The following is a 13,172-nucleotide window of genomic DNA, read 5'->3' on the forward strand; positions in this document are numbered from 1 at the left end:
GCTGCTTCTTTTCTTAAACCTCGGCTGAATGTCGCCCCCATGTGGCGGAAATACTCCTCTGCATCGACTGATGGTTTACTGGGTTTATCATTCTCCTCCCAAGGCTCCTTACCCTTTTCTTTAACAAAACACACACACACACACACACACACACACACACACACACACACACACACACACACACACACACACACCTGTGATTGTTGGAGACCAAAGAGAGGAGATGCTGCTTTATCTTAACATCGTGTGATTCCTATGAGAATAAATTGTCAGTTGACTTCACAGAAACAAAAGATAACCTTTTATTTCATTTTCTTTAGGTCAGGTTGCAGCAGGTTTGCTATGATTGTATGTCCAAGTGACTGATTTTTATCCTCCTGTTCTGTAAGGTCGCTGTACAGTCACTGGGCGCCTCCTTTGTCTCTCTCTGCAGGGACAGAGAGAGCACATCGGTGGGCGGGACAAGGTCGCAAAAAAAAACCTGTTACATCATCACTCCCAGGCAGCAGGAGGAGTGGTAACCATGACAACCTCCACACCAGCGCAGCCCTAACCTCTCCATCTTTTCCCAGTCTTCTCTTATTCTCTTCATCCCGTCTGTCCAGCAGCAGCCTGCAGATGTTTCGTAACCCGAGGCGTTCCCTCCTGGTTTCTACACAATTCCATGGTTTTAGATTATCACTTGTTCAGGTGACGGGAGGACGACCAAAACAAAAACCAACTGGTTTTATATTGTTTTGTTTTCACACTGTTGCAGTTATGTCTTTGATGTTTGTTGCACCCCAGGGAGAAAAATAAAGTGTTTAAGATCGTTTTCAGACTCAACGATTAGCTAAAAAAAGGCTGATTATGTGTCAAAATGTAGTCGTAAAACAAAAAGTGGAATATAGGAAAACATGAAAAATGTTAGGAGACAGCTAAGCAGTGGAAAGAAAAAGTAAGTTTTCTTCATAATTTGATTTGAAATATGATCGGACATTCATCTGAGTCACAGTAACAGACAAACACAATGTGCTAAATCTAAAACCAATTCCTCATGTCTTCATTGAACACAAGCATTCAACCGTTCTTCCATTCAGGAGGAATCTCTGACCTTCATTCACAAAGACCTGTTGCATCACTGTAGTGAATGAATGTTCAGACTGGAGCCACACAACCACCAGGAAACAGGATTGCAGTCAATCAATTGTCGAGTTTATTTGAAATTCACAAGGTGAATGTTGGGTTAGTGAAGTTTCAGGATGATTGCCATGGTTCTAAAATAAAGAAAGAACAAATTAAATTCTCTTGACAAATGAAATCAATTCACTCTTAAAGCATGTTGAAAAATGACCACAAATCTCTCCATTCTTCGTGTCAGAGACACTTTAACTAAAAGGAATATAAAGAAATTACTTACATTGGAGGTAAAACCAAAATACTCATGGCAAACACCTGAAAACCCCTCAAACACTCAGTCAAGGTGTGAATGTTTGGAGACAAAGAGGAGGAAGTGATCTTCAGACCTCTATTTATAAAGGTGGGAGGTACCAAACAGATACTGAGCCACCACTGGGTGTCTCCTCCTAGTGGAGAGGAGGGAACATGACCTGACAGTTTCTTACAGCCGCCCCCGGATTTGTGTAGCAAATACGTTTCCTCAGGCTTCATCAATGATTTCAGGCAGTGGGATCAATCTAGATACTGGACGGAGGTATTCTCGGCCTTGGATTATGACCTTAGCACTGCGAACTCTTCCATCCTTTCCAGGGCAGGTTTCAGTTATCCTTCCAATAGGCCATGATGCTCGAGGATACTGGGGGTCAATTATAAGTACAACCTGACCTGATTCAAGGTTTTTCTTGTCCGTCTCCCATTTTTGCCTGGTTTGAAGGTTTGGAAGGTAATAGCGAATGAAGGCTGTCCAAAAATGATCAGCCAGGATCTGACTGTGACGCCATCTTCGCCTACCGAGGAGCTCACTTGTACAGTAGATTGCCTGAGGAAGAGAGGAGTCGGGCCGCCCCATCAGCAACATATTTGGTGTTACTGGGTCTGGATCAGCTAGGTCAGAGGAGATGTATCCAAGAGGTTTGGAATTCAAAATGCCCTCAACCTCAATGAGGACTGTGTGTAGAACTGTCTCTGTTGTTGGTTGGTTTCCTATAGCAGCATTGAGGGCCAATTTTATGGATTTTATTTCTCGTTCCCAACTTCCACCGAAATGTGGGGCAGATGGAGGATTGAACTGGAAGTTCACATGTGTGTGGGCCAGTTGCTGCTGCAGGTCTGGTGCCATGGCCAAGAATGCATTTTTCAGCTCTACTTCTCCAGCTCTGAAATTAGTCCCACAGTCAGACAGGAGTTCAAAGGGTTTTCCTCTGCGTGAGACAAATCTTCTGAATGCCATTAGAAAGGTATCTGCATCCATACTGTCAAGCAACTCAAGATGTATACAGCGTGTTGTTAAGCATTTGAAGAGTATGCCCCATCGCTTCTCTGTGCGGCGGCCAATTTTCACATTGAAAGGTCCAAAGCAGTCCATGCCTGTCGACCAGAAAGGGGGCTTGAAAAGTCTAAGACGGGCTGGAGGAAGGTCCGCCATTTTGGGAATGACTGGGTTGGCTCTCCATCTCTGACAGTCCTGACATTGGTGTTGATGCTGACGAATGGCTTGGCGACCATGCAGGATCCAGTACCTGCGTCTAACTTCCCCCAGGACACGCTCTGGGCCTGGGTGGAGCAGTTTCTCGTCATAATGTCGTATGATGAGTTTGGTTATGGGATGTTTAGGGTCCAATATAATCGGATGGATGTTGTCGTGGTCAAGGGTCTCCACTCTCCGAAGTCGACCACCTACTCTGATGAGGCCAATATCAGAGTCATATTCCGGAGACAGGGGGAGTAGTTTGCTACCCTTTGATATGGATTTCCCGGTTTTGAGGGCATTGACTTCATCAGGGAAGCACTCTATTTGGGCCCTTTGCAGAAGGTGCTTCTCTGCCTTTATATAACTTTGAGCTATGTTTGGGTTGGGATCTGCCACCCCTTGAAGCATATTCTTTGTTTCCTTCATCAGATCATCCCAACTGCTGTACTTGTTCAGATCGTCAGGGTTTTTAATGTCATCTGACATCACTACACCGCAGAACATGGACTTCCTGAGTTCCTCAACCGGCTCCGATTCAGCTCCGCCACACGGATTGGCTGGCCAGCTGTCAATATTCAGCAAAAGGAATGGAGGGCCTTTACTCCATCTGTGTTGCTGGGAAAGCTCTAGGAGTGTTTTGCCCCGTGTCAGGTAGTCAGCTGGATTATTCTTCGAGTCAACATATCTCCAGTTTGATGCGTCAGTCAGAGTCTGAATCTCTGCTATTCTTGTGCCGACAAACACCTTATAACGACAGGAGTCAGATGTTAGCCATGACAGGACTGTTGTGGAATCTGTCCAGAGATTCACTGACTGCAGTGGAATGGTGAGTTCAGAACTGAGAAGGTTAGCCAGCTGGGCACCGGAAAGGGCTGCGCATAGTTCCAGGCGAGGGATAGATAGTTGGCGTTTAGGAGCTATACGAGATCTGGCCATGATGAAACTGACATGGGTTTCGTCATGCTGATCTTTAGTCTGAAGGTAGGCAACAGCACCATACACACGTTCAGAGGCATCGCAGAATACATGCATATGGGATTCTGAAGTGGCTGCATTGGTACAGGGGGGCAGATAGCAGCGAGGAAAGTGAATATCAGGTAGATCCTTCAGTTCCAGTTCCCATGCTTGCCATTTATCCAGTAAACTATTTGTTTTGATGAGGTTATCCCATCCTCTCTCCTGCTTCCATAAGTCCTGGACCAGAATTTTTGAACGGGTTGTGAAAGGGGTCAGATAACCCAGAGGATCATATTGGCTCGCCAGCACTCTGTATATATTTCTCATTGTGGGCTGATGGTAAGTTTTGGATCTGGTTTTGTAACCCAGCATGTCTGTGGAGCAGTTCCATTGGAGGCCTAGTGTCAGCTCTTTGGGGTCTCCCTTATCTGAGAACCATAATTCACTGGTTTTGGACTTTGCATCAGGGGGGAGATGGTGTATTACAGCTGGATCATTACTAGCCCATTGCCTGATGTCAAATCCACCATCAGCAAGCAGAGGTCTCATTTTGTCTATGAGAGATTTGGCTTCATGACAGGAAGGGAAACTTTGGAGGCAGTTATCCACATAAAAACAGTGTTGGACAGATTCAAGGACCTCCTCATTTCCATCACAGTGGTCTTGGACATGTTTTTGGAGTGCATAGGTAGCACAGCAGGGGCTACAGGTCGTTCCAAACGGCAAGACTTGCCATTCATAAACACTGGGCTCCTTGTCTAACTGCATCCCTCTCCATATGAAACGCAGTAAGGGTTTGTCATCATCCAAAAGGTGTACCTGATGGAACATACCTTTGATATCTCCACAGATGGCAATGGCATGTTGGCGAAATCTAAGTAGGACTCCAAGGAGAGAGGGACCTAATGTTGGGCCAGGCAGTAGACATTTGTTCAGGTTCTGTCCCATATATTCAAAGGAGCAGTCAAATACAATTCTCTGTTTGTTATTGTGTTCAACGATGTGATGTGGGAAATACCAGGTCTCCTGTGGTTGATCTACCTGCTCATTGGGAATCCTTACAACATATCCAGCCTGCACAAGTGTATTTATTTCCTCTTGGTACTTATCGGAAAGTTTGGGATCTTTGGACAGGCGCCTTTCTGTAGCACAGAGACGGGGCAAGACAGCTTCCTTTGGAGCTCGAAGGATAGGGATGTTGGGAGCTCTTAACAGTGGAGTGGCATAACGCCTTACACCATCAATCTCTACTCTAGATGTCTTAGACTGGAGAAGAGTGAGAGCTAAATCGTCTTGCTTTGACCTTGTGGCTGTCTTCTCATTCACATAGGGCAAAGTATCAATCTGCCAGAGTTTTTCCACATTCCTGAGCAATTCACTTCTGAAGCAAGTAAGAGTGAAGGAGACTCTTTGCTGGGTTTGAAGTAAGCTGGCTGGCCCTTGGAGAGCCCATCCTAGCCTGGTATGTACTGCCAATGGGCCAGCAGGGGGGCCTATGATTATTGGCTCTGTGGCTGTAATAAGATGGGCATAGTCTGAGCCAATAAGGACAAGGGGGCATGCATGATCAATAGACTGTAATGGAATGTCTCTGAGATGACGATACTGTTCTCGTAGCTGCTTCACAGGGTATGTGTGCTCTGACAGTCCAAGGTTCTTAGCAGTGAATGCTCCATGGATAACATGCCTTTCAGTTGGCTGGTTGATAGGGGAGATTGCAAAGGATACAGATGCTCCATGCAGGTGTACTATGTCCTGTCTCACTGTGCGTAGTGAGATTGTTTCAGGCTGAGATGTGAGACCTAAATACTGGACAGCTTGAGGGAGCAGAATAGATCTATCTGCACCATCATCAAGGACGGCATGAGTTGCAAGGGTCTTTTCCCCATTGTGGAGACACACGTTAACAACTTTCAGCATGACTTTACAGGAGCGGTTAGGTTTATCCATGTAGATGAGGTCTGAGGGAAAGGATGTCAACATCACTGTGGCTGAATTGTTTGCACTTACATCATGGAGAACAGTCAGGTGAACCTCCTTACAGATGTTGCATGGCCGCTTTAGTGTGCATTTGTCCATTGTGTGTGTTCTCCCACATTTAAGACATCTATCTTTCTCCTTGATCCACTTTATAATGTCAGCTTTGGAGAGTTTTTTGAATTCTGTGCATGAACCAAGGAAGTGGTCTTTAACATTACAGTGGGGACAGTAAGGTTTGGGCTTATTTACATTTATCTTGTCTTTGATGTAAGCTCTTGGTGTGCCATCTAACTCAGATGTTGACAGGTAGACAGAGGAGACTTGCCGGGGGGGCTGGCGTTCCTTTCCTGTTCGTGGTCTATCCTGCTTGTGGAGCTCAACAGCTCTCTCTGATATGCGTTTGGCTCTCGCCTTTAACTGTAGCCACTTTGAAAGGTCAAGGAGGGAATAGGTTTGGCTTGCCTGCCCGGTCAGAATACCACGATTAATACAGTGCTCAACAAACCCATCTCTGTACTGCACAGGGAGTTTACTGAGGAGTCTGTCAACATGAGAGGCACATCTCAATTCGGATCCATTGGGGCCCTCTAGGGACAGCAACATTCCCACCAGAGCATGGACAGAAAGGGACAAATCATCAAAGGCCTCTACGTCACCTATGCGAATAAAGGGGGAGTTCAATATTGTTCCAATTTCGCTCTGGACTAGGAGTCTTGGCTGACCATATTTCTCTTGAAGTGCCAGGAGAGCTGTAGAATATGGTCTTGGATCATGCATGCTGGATCTGGCCAGTTTGCTGGCTCCTGAGTGCTGCAGATGTTGCAAGAGGATCTGATATTTATACTGTTCAGTAAGATGTGGGTGGTTGTCAAGGAGATTATCCAGAGCCATTTTCAGAAGGGCAAAGTCACTCTCTCGTCCACTCTTAAACACTGGAAGTGAAGGCCTTGGTATCCCATAAGCAGAGGCTACTAACAAATCCATAACATTGGGGTTTTGGATATGCGAGTACACCGTTTGTGGCTGCTGGGATGGCATGGCGTGCATTGGTGGTAAACTACTAATCAGAGTGGGCTGTCCAGGAACAGGTATTGTTGCAGTATAAGTAGGGGCTTGGACAGTGACTGGAGGTGCAGGTACATGGTGAGTAGAAAGGGTAGAGGGTATTACCTGGATAGCTGCATGGTGACTGGAAGAGGGTCTAGCCTCAGCCAATACTCGGGGAATGGATAATGGTGCAGCTTGAGCAGTAGCTACAGAGGGCAAAGAAGGAATCTGAACAGCGGCTAGGCTTTGCTGTATTGGTTGAGGCATGGGAAGAGTTTGGGAGGTCCCAGTTAGTCCTCTGGGAAAGGAATGAGAGTCAGCATAATTCAGGTTTGGGGGAGCAGGAGTGAATATCCTGGAGGGAGGCAGGTCATAAAATAATGACGTGGCTACATTTCCATGAAGAGGTGAGGACATAGGAGCAGAGGCTCCACCAGTGTCATCCTCTTCAGAGAGATTATGTCTAATAAAACTAGACACAAGCTGGGCTGATTCAAGCTCCTGTTCCTTGATGCGTATGCGTCTGTCCATGCCAACCTGTCTGACAATCTTCTCTCTCTCCTTGTGTGCATCTTCTTGCTCGTGTTGGGCAGTTCTGGCTTTCTCATCAATAGCTTTAACTTGTTCATCTAGCTCCTTATCCTCCTGTCTTTGTCTTCTAAGCTCCTCCAGCTCATCTTTCTTCTTCTTTTCCTCAAGAATACTGGTTTGGAGATCACTCAAATTAGAAGCATGGCTGAATCTGGAATTTCCACTAAATTGAGTGCTTGTAGGGAAACTAGAGGCTGACTTGGTACGACGAGTCCTCTTGTGAGAACTACGTGAGCTATGGGATTGTGGAAATGCCTTCTGTTGTGGCTTATGAGCTCCATAATAGTCGGGAGGCCGCCTATCCCTCTTAGGTCTAGTCCCTAGGTCATGGCTGATTGGCTGTGTATAGGGTTTAGTTGACATTTCATCAGATGGCAAAGGGATTTGGTGCTCTCTATGAGAGGTAGACAATGATGGTTTTGGTGAAAGGTGGGGCTCTGTTTGGTGAGTAGGGGTAGATGGCCTAGGTGATGTTTGAGACAATTCAGGGGTAGCCTCATTAGTGGTAGGCTGGGTTGAGTCTGTTACACCTTGGGATCCATCCATGTACTCAGTAGAAGTAGCCTGACCTTCATTAGTGGTTCCATCATTCCATTCCATCAGTTTATTGCCATCAGCCATTTTGGGTCGCTGTGTGGTGTGTGGCTCAGTCTCCGGCTCGAAGGACCATTTGTAGTGAATGAATGTTCAGACTGGAGCCACACAACCACCAGGAAACAGGATTGCAGTCAATCAATTGTCGAGTTTATTTGAAATTCACAAGGTGAATGTTGGGTTAGTGAAGTTTCAGGATGATTGCCATGGTTCTAAAATAAAGAAAGAACAAATTAAATTCTCTTGACAAATGAAATCAATTCACTCTTAAAGCATGTTGAAAAATGACCACAAATCTCTCCATTCTTCGTGTCAGAGACACTTTAACTAAAAGGAATATAAAGAAATTACTTACATTGGAGGTAAAACCAAAATACTCATGGCAAACACCTGAAAACCCCTCAAACACTCAGTCAAGGTGTGAATGTTTGGAGACAAAGAGGAGGAAGTGATCTTCAGACCTCTATTTATAAAGGTGGGAGGTACCAAACAGATACTGAGCCACCACTGGGTGTCTCCTCCTAGTGGAGAGGAGGGAACATGACCTGACAGTTTCTTACAATCACCCTTCATATAAACTTCACCAGCCACCCACTCAAATCCTCCTTCAAGGCATTTCAGTGAACTTTGGAAAGGGTTTTACCTTTGAGCCCCAGATCATGATGCTTCCTCCACCGTGCTTCGCTGCTGGGATGACGCTCTGATGTTGTCCATTTTCACCGTCGCTCTGTTTCATCCTTGCTGATGTGTGACGTAGCTGTAAAGTGATCTGCATTTGTCACAAGAGGTGACCACAAATCCAAAATTACTTAAATCCAGTAGTGTTTAATCCCGGTCCGCATGCCTTACAATCTTAAGACTTAGATGCTACAGTACCCTGCTTGAGCACACTGAGATACAAGCAGCTGCGTCACCAGCAGAGTTGCAGACCTTGAGGGGAAGCTAACGAGGCCGTTAATTACAATCAGGTGCTGATTCAAGGCAACATCTAAAACAGCACTGATACAAATATTGTGCTTGATCTACTTAGAAAAAATAAGTCAAATTTTTGCACAAGATTTATGTAGATCAAGAAAGACTAGTCTTTGTATAAACTACTTAATTTTTTGTACGTAAATAATACATTTTGCAAGTACAGTCAACTTAATTAATTTAAGTTAATTAAGTTTTACTTGTAAAAAATTAAGTTGACTTTACTTACAAATGAATTTTGTACATACTAAAAATTAAGTAGTTCATAGTCTTTCTTGATCTACATAAAAATCTCATGAGAAAAAGTTGCCTTAATTTTTTTAAAGTAGATAGCAAGATATTTTTTACTGTTGTGTTCTACATAAAACAAATAAAGCATGTTTCATCTAAACGTTGGTCAATTTGCCCAATAGATTAAAATTGTTAAAGGAAAGGTAAATACAACAAGATCATTGCTTGTTGTTTGTGTGTAAATGAAAAGATTGACTAGGATTACATAAATACTGCTTGTTAAGGAAAAACTGCACAATGTCTTGTTTTTTTAACAAATGCAGATTAAGTTAAAAACTAGATGTATTCATGTAAAGCAACAACTTCATTTTTAATTGTTAATATCACATATTTAAATATGTTATATTTACATGCGCTTAGATTTATTCTTTTCAGTAAGGCAGGCCAGGGGGAATTGAGGACCAGGATTGAGAACCAGGGCCGCCGCAAGGGGTGTGCGTGTGCGAACCGTGCGACCGCACGGGGCCTCGCGCCCCAAGGGGCCTCGCGCCCCAAGGGGCCTCGCGACCGCACGGGGCCTCGCGCCCCAAGGGGCCTCGCGCCCCAAGGGGCCTCGCGCTATGGGCCGTTTTTGAAAAAAATATTTTTTTTCCCCTTTTTTCCCTTATAAATATCAACAGTCACGTTCCATTACAGACCTAAATGTGTACTAGTCTGTGCATATCAATAAATATATGTGCAATGATGCGCGTGTCTGTTGTTCAATACAACTGCGTCAGACCAAGCGCAGACACAAGCTGCTCTGATCCAGACGGGTGGAGTAAGAACAAACTGTCACACAATGTCGAGAGAACGAGACAGATTCAGGAAATTTCCATCAGGGGATGAAAAAAGAAAAAAACTAAAGAAAATGGAAGAGTTTAATTCCTCTCTGAAAGGCTCGTTTGATAAATTAGTTCGAAAAATCACCAATTCGACCGGGTCTCAAGCAGCCGTGGGGCCCCGCGTCGAGGCAAGTCAAATGATGATGAGGCAGGGGAAGGTATCCAGTATTTTGCTAATTGGAGAGTTAAAATTGCGCATATAGACACCCGATCTGACCCGAAAAACCCAGAAAATTTGCGAGGGGCCCCCCCACGGCCATTTCGCACAGGGCCTCGCAAATCTCCCAGACGGCTCTGTTGAGAACCATTGCTTTAATCCAGTTGTTGCTGATTGTAAAGACAGGAAATAGAAAAAGCTTCCAACATGAACCAAATATTCCTTCAAGTGTTTAACATAATAATAATTACAAAACCCTCTCTGGTGCTTTAAGAATTGGAATTGAAACTTCTTAATTCACTTCTACTTTTGTCTTGTGGTTGTGTAACTCCCTTTAACCCTCTGTCGAGGATTAAATAAATCTCATAATAGTTTTTCTTTCATCCTGCGGTTTCACGTTCACGCGTAGAAACGCTCCGCCATCCGAACTGGCCGCTTTGTTGCGGGTCGGAGGAGGTTTTTCTCCGCTGCGCGTCCAAAGTTCGTGTGGAGACACAGGCCCACTGTGACGGGCACAAAGATGTCAACTGTGTGTGTGTTTGGGTTCGTGCCAAAGCTCCCAAAAAGACGGAGCGCATCCAAAGCAAATTACGCAAAACAAAAGAAGAATCAAGGACGCAGCAAATGAATGGCATCTTTTTGTCTCGGCTCTTCAAAGGAAAAGACAGATGGTCCAACTGAACCCGGAGCAGCTTCATTTCTCAACGTGGAGGAGACACTGACGGCCCGGCGGAGCTCAGCAGGCTCGTTAGGGCCCGAGCACTGACAGTGCGAAGGCCCTATTTTATCTGTAGGAATTTCTTTTTTTTGTTTGTTTTTCTAATTTTTCTTCCGATGAAATGAGGGCCTTTTTGCCCCCCTAAACATGCCCCAAAAGTCACCAAATTTTGCACGCAAGCCAGGCCTGGTGAAAAAATATTGATAAATTGATATTTAATGGTTTGCATTAATGGGCGTGGCCTAATGGCTCAACAGTGCCCCCTAGAAAACTTTGTGCCTCAAGCCCCACAATACGGTTTGACGTACATGCACGCAAATTGGTACACACCTGTATCATGTCGCAACTTAAAGAAAAGTCTCTTGGCGCCATGGCCGAAACCGAACAGGAAGTCGGCCATTTTTAATTAATCGTGTAATTTTGGCGCAATTTATGCCATTTCTTCGGCCTCTTCTTTGCCCGAACCGTAACGTGCACCCAGGTGTGTTATACATCAAAATGTGCGTCTCGATCCGGTGACGATGCGCATTACTTTTCTTAATCAAAAGCGTTACCGTGGCGACGATAGACGCCAAAAAGCGTGCCCCCCCCTTCATCTGATTGGTCCATATTTGATAGTTCCTATTTTCTGCCATAACTTTTGAAAGGTTTGACATAAAGAGTCGTGGGTGGTGTCATCGGACTCGGTTTTGGGTCCTTGACCTTAATTGGTGCAAATTACCCCCGCCCCTTCTTCTGATTGGTCGATATTTGATAGTTCCTATTTTCTGCCATATTTTTTGAATGGTTTGACATAAAGAGTCATGGTTGGTGTCATCAGACTTAGTTTTGATTCCTTGACCTTTATTGTTGAAAATTGCATGTACGAGGGCCCGTTCTTCGCTGCTTGCAGCTTTAATTGTAAGTTACTATTTCCGCTTGTAAAAAAATGTTAGATAATGTAGAGGAATGTGATGAACTATTAACAAGCTGGAATCAATCTGGCTGATGCACCAAAAAAGGACTTATCAAATAAAGATTTTTTCCAAAGATTAATTGCAATTATACATGTTTGACTTCTGATTTTTGCTCCTAATCTGTGCCTGTCTTTAAGATCCAGCTAAGAGATTGTATCTTTAAATGTGTCTACATATCTACTTGTCGTCGTTTTAATAATTTGATTTGCACTGTAAGTCACCGATAAACTAAAAATCTGTCTCAAATATGAGAAAAAACTGATTTATGAGTTAATTCTAATGCTATATGAGAGTTCAAATACGTTTTTGACCCAGTAAAATACTTTTGGATTTTAAACTCCGGCAGAATTGATGCAAAATACTGAACTGCATATAATCAGGCCACTGGAGCTGACCAATCAGAGCAAAGGTCATTTTCCTTAAGCGAGGTTTATCCAACTTCTCTTTTAACAGAAAACTTGCAAAAATGCATAAATAGGATTATCGTCTCTAGGGTTCAAAAGCCAGCATTAGTTTATAGCTGAACTTCTTACATGCAGAAGGCTGATGGAGGAGGATGTGAACTCATGTCTGCAGCTTCTCCTCATCCTGGTTCAAGAGCCGATTTAAAACCCTTCACCTCTTCATGATTCTGTTCTGAGGGCCCACAGGAATAATTTTACACATTTTAATATTAAAAAGGCAGTCATATTTTTATATTTGAAAGCTCAGATGGTTTAGGGAACTTGTAGGAGCAGAAATATCTCGGTTCTGGTAGTTTCATTGTGGTACGTCCGTCAGCAGCGCTGCAAATGTTTTCTTTGTTGGGGGTCTTGTTTCTGATTGGACGCCGGCCTGACTGACAGCGCTGTGGCTTCAGCTCAGGGTTCAAAGGGTCATCACCCCCCACACACACGAACTTCTTCAATAGTGCGTTCCTTTGCAGCTACAGTAAATCCACAAAGGAACGGACACCCGTCTTCTGCTACGCTGCTACCCAAGTTGCAACGCTCAGGAAGCTGCGAAGGCTTCGGGCCGCTGCCTCGCCGGGATGAATAATGATGTAACGAAGGGTGAGGAGCGGTGAAAAGCCTGTGTATTCTCCTTGGGGTCCAACCTTTTGCCTGCGACGCGCATGGGGCCTTTTGTACTGTTGGCATGGCAACCTCTCAGCTAATTGGAGAGACCATTGTGACCACTCATTTTACGTCTGAGGTCTTCATGCACAGCTGGAGACCGGTGCAGTTTCAGGTCCAGTTTTGACAACTTGTTGTAGAAACAGTGTGGAGCCCTCCGAAAGATTAGCTCAAAACAAACAGCCACCTCAGGGAACTTTATTAAGAAAAATAATAATAAAATAAATGATGAGGAGGGTTGTAGCTGGTTCTCAGACTCTACACTTCAACATACTTACGTGTTGATACACAGTACTGTGGCTCTAGAAAGATGTACCGTAGAGTGGATCCTCCCCATCCCA

This window comes from Cololabis saira, chromosome 10 (assembly GCF_033807715.1).
Source record: "Cololabis saira isolate AMF1-May2022 chromosome 10, fColSai1.1, whole genome shotgun sequence".
Lineage (NCBI taxonomy): Eukaryota > Metazoa > Chordata > Actinopteri > Beloniformes > Belonidae > Cololabis > Cololabis saira.